The sequence below is a fragment of the Papio anubis genome, chromosome 13 (assembly GCF_008728515.1).
Source record: "Papio anubis isolate 15944 chromosome 13, Panubis1.0, whole genome shotgun sequence".
In the NCBI taxonomy this organism is placed as follows: Eukaryota; Metazoa; Chordata; class Mammalia; order Primates; family Cercopithecidae; genus Papio; species Papio anubis.
Genome location: NC_044988.1, coordinates 90,627,221 through 90,631,847, shown reverse-complemented (window position 1 = coordinate 90,631,847; position 4,627 = coordinate 90,627,221).

The window sequence follows — 4,627 nt, the reverse complement described above, 5'->3', positions numbered from 1 at the left end:
TAAATTAAAGTCTGTGACAATTAATAAAACATCAGAACCATAATTTTACTGTCATATAAGAACTTGCAACAAAGGCACATTGATACTGAGTCCCTCAACCTGTGGACATGAGAATACTGAGCAGTTAAGGGTTTAAAGCCTGAAGCCAGCTGATCTTTCAGGTAATGGTTAAGTGCCTTTATCTGAGGTGAGCCCAGGGTTTTGGTTGCTTTGGAAGATGTGATAGAGGCAAACAACACCAATTAGAAAAATATAATGGAAGAAGACATCCCATTTTACAAAAGCAAATATAATTGCTAAATTAAGTAAATAAGACTCACCGTGCATACTCATAAGTCAACTTTATTTTGTCTTCCAGCTCCCTATAAAGATTTATTCAAAGGCAAGGGAGAGATGTCCTTTCTCTGCCCTTTAAGGAAAACTCAAGCATCTTATGACTGTTGTGATCACTCTTAGGAACTAAAAAGTCCTGTGATCACTTCAGTCACCAAATAACTCTGTTCATAAATTAGATGTTCAGTCCCATACAAAAGCAAAATTCCCAACTTGATTTAAAATAAAATATTCCCTCCCAACCAAGGCTTGCTGCAGGTGGGACCCCTATAGCTGGGAATAGTGTCACAGGCAGCTGCTTCTTTCCCTGGACTTTCCTTCTCAGCTTACCAGGGCTGCTTAGTGTGGCTGCTTCTTTCTTTAAGATTGTAATAAATTTAAAATGCATAACATAAAATTTACCATCTTAACTACTCCCAAGTGTACAGTTCAGTAGTGTTGAGTATATTCACATTGCTGCGCAAGCTGTGACTTCTGACCTCTCCAGCACTAGAGGGATTGGTAGGGAGGAAAGGCAGAAGAAACGGGAGCAGAAGAGCTTACTTGATCAGTACTACCATAAGATGGCTTTCAAAGGCTTTAAAGTGGACTCTTTCATGGGCATGTCCATGGGCTTTTTAGACACTCCCCCGATCTCTCTCTGTCTCTTTTTTTTTTTTTTTTTTGAGATGGAGTCTTGCTCTGTCACCCAGACTGGAGTGCAATGGCGTGATCTCCACTCACTGCAACCTTCACCTCCTGGGTTTAAGTGATTCTCATGCCTCAGCCTCCTGAGTAGCTGGGATTACAGATGTGCGCCACCATGCTGGAATAATTTTTGTATTTTTAGTAGAGACAGGGTTTCACCATGTTGGACAGGCTGGTCTTGAATGCCTGACCTCTGGTGATCCACCCATCTTGGCCTCCCAAAGTGCTGGGATTACAGGCATGAGCCACCATACCCGGCCACTCCCCCAATCTCTGAAGACTTTTCGCCATTCCGTGTTCATTGCATCACACTGTATCACATCATTCATTCCTTCTGCCACCCTAGGAATCCAGCAATACCTGCAGTTTGTCACCCTTCGCTATTGGACAAACTTAAGAGGCCTTTCACATCAGCTTTCTTGTGTGTGGCCTGCTTCTAGTCCATGCAACAGTGTTCTTTGCCCACACCAACTTTAGGAATTGAGGCTGATCTGAGCAGAGCCACCTCTCCTTTGTCTTGTTTGTCTAAAATGGTGCTCATATCTCATTGTTAAGATTTCTTGGGTGACTGGTATATGCTATCATGAGACAAAGCTCACCATGTTTCCCCCTCTCAAACTACCATTGACGTGACTATGTGCGTGCATACACACACACACAAACACACATACACACACACACACACACTCATACCCATATAAGAGAATCAAAGATGAATCCAGCACTGTTTCTTAAGGGATTCAGTCTATTAGGGGAACTACAGCATGTGCCCATAAGACAAGTACAAGGCAGGATCATTTCTGCTGCCTGCAGTGGAGAAGGCTCCATGGAGAAGATGGCCTCTGAGCTGGGTCTGGAAGAATGACTAAGGCTTGGATCCACTGAAATGAAGTGATTTCTGAGAGAAGTAATGTGAGCAAACACCCAGCAGTGGGACTCCAGGGAGGCGCCGACAGAGGCCCTTAAGCAGTTTGCTTAAATGAGGCAAGTGGAAGATAAGGCCAAGCCAGACCAAAAGTGAACAAGATAAAGGCTTTGGATTTTTTCCTGCAGGAACTGAGACGTTTTGAAAGTTTCTGGACGGCGCTGCAGGATGGAGGATGGATTAGGGAGGGTAGTGACTAACTCTTGGTGAAACGTAGTGTCCCATTAAGAAGAAAAAACAAAAACCTTTCAGGACCTGCTTTCTTTCCCAGAAAAAAACCCTGCCCTTTGGAGCTTCTCACGTGTTTGGTTGATAAAGGCATTTGATCCTGTTTTTTACTCTTAGTTAAGAGGACTTGGCACAGCTGCCAGTCCCAGGAGCCTATTCCCAGCTCTGAGTCCTGGTGGAGCTGCTTGACCCATTTCCCTGTGTCTCCCAAAGACTGTGTCCCCCAAAGATTCCTCTCTGGAAGTGTACAAGGAGAAAGGCTTGCCTTTCTGGGCAGCAGGGCCAAGGAACCCTGGCCTCTGATGAGTCCAGCCATAAAGGCTCCACCCTGGGCCCCACTGAACTCAGACCTGCAGCCAAATGGAAAAAATCCAGGAGGCTACAAAGCCAAGAAAAAGATTTGGATTCAAATCCTAGCTCTTCCCCTTCCCTTTCTGACCTTGAGAGACCTCACTGAGCCTCTATGTCTTAATCTGTAAAATGGAAACAAAATCACCTACCCTACAGGGTTACTTGCCAAGATGAAACGATAGAGATTTGTAAGTATACCTTGCACATAGCAGCCATTCAATAAGTATTCGTCGCACCTCTTCCCCCAAAGTCTCTCTGTGTCTCCGTTTCCTCACTTATTAAATGTGATGGAGACCCAAGGATAAAGCTGAATGAGGTGATTTCCCAAACCTCTGTCATCTGCCCCACACAGAGGCCCTTGGGAGAGCAGAGGGCCTTCATCTGAGCTCTGGAAGCTATTTATTCTTTTATTTTCAAAAATGTAAAAAAAAATCACAAAAGACCCCTTACTAGTAATAACACTGGCACACACTTGGAATGGGCCAGTATCCTCTAACCCCTCCCCACTACCACCGTCTGACTTAGGTTCCCATCTGTAAAGGAGCCTGGGGCAGGTCCCATCTGCAACTGCCCACAAGGTTGGGAGGACAGTGTCCAGCAGAGGGCGCTCCGAGTGTAACCTCCTAGCCAAGGCCCTGGGGGAAGGCAACAGGCCAAGGAAAATTCTAGTGGAAAAAATGAAGAAAGGATTCCAGGTTTATGAGTCCCAGACTTTGAAAAACAAAACTGCTGAGTTGTCTCCTGAGTTAGGAAAAAGAACCCCACAGCCTCCTCAAGATTTCCAGGAAACTATTTCTGAAGACTTTGGGCAAGGCTGGCAGGGGGCTGGCAGGGGAAACTTGGGCTGCCCCAGCTTAGGGTCCAATGCCCCGGGGGGTGGGAGATGGAGGTGGGCGGTGTGCATGTGTGAACGTCGGTGTGCACGTGTTCTTCAGCATGGTGGGGCTGTGTGGGTTCACATGTGCCCTGTCTGTACACGTTTGTATGAGCCTGTGGGTACAATCCCACCAGTACATATTAAGCACCTTCTGTGCTCTGCTGGGCATAGTGCCAGGTGATGGGATGCACCAGCAAATGAAACAGAGTCTCTAAATTCATAAAGCTTAGTTTAGAGAAGGATGCAAAGTAACAGGCAATTTTAATTCCGAGTGCAGGCATCTGGGTGGTGGTTTGTGCGGCAGTTCAGAACACTGGCTTTGTGGTCAGGCAGCCTAGATTTTGACATGATCTTAGAGATCTTTCTGACATTCAGTCTCCTTAGCTGGAAAGTGCAAATATTAAAACCACATCCCAGGAGATACTATGTGTGTGTCAATGTCCAAGGAAGGTCTCTATTATGTGTGTGCAGGGTCCACATCTGGATGAACAGTGTGAACAGCCCGGGTGAGTTACATGTGGGCACGTTCACACATCTGCTTTCGTTGTGTTTATGCAGTGCCAGGCTCTACCAGAGGTCACAAATAGTGGCCCACAGACACAGTTCGTAGGGATGCTCATTTGGTTTGGGTTTATTTTTTGGCTTATAGGGTGTTCTAAAAATCAAGACTTTCACATAAAAATCCAGATTTCCAACTTCTCTTGAAATCTTGGATAAGCCAGCCATCCTGCGAGCATGTGCGTGTGTGTGCCTGCCTGCCACAGTCTCTGCTTCCTGATAGATATGTCCTTCCCAGGGGCACCCTCCCTCTTGGCCAGTGTCCAGGGCTGTCCTTGGAGGGGTTCCAAGACTGCTCAGGAGAGCTGGTGTGTAGACTTGTTCCCTGTGAAAGGAGAAGCAGGACCGAGCAAGAGCTGGTGCCAGGGCCTCAGGGCTCCCCAAGCAGTTCCAGTTTCAGCAATCACAGGGGCCAGAGAGAGCCATGGGCCCTACCCACAGCTCTCTGGCTGTGCAGCTGCACACTGGTTACAGAAGATAGTAACCAAGGATGGCAGTTAGACAGAATGGCTTTTCTTATCTATTCGATTTTGCATTTAAAAATGTTACAAATACAGATCTGAAATGATTAAGACAATGATCTCCAGAAAGTGTTGCTAGATATATATGCTAGAAGTCTTTTTAAAATTTACAAAAAGGGCCAGGAGCAGTGGCTCATGCGTATAATC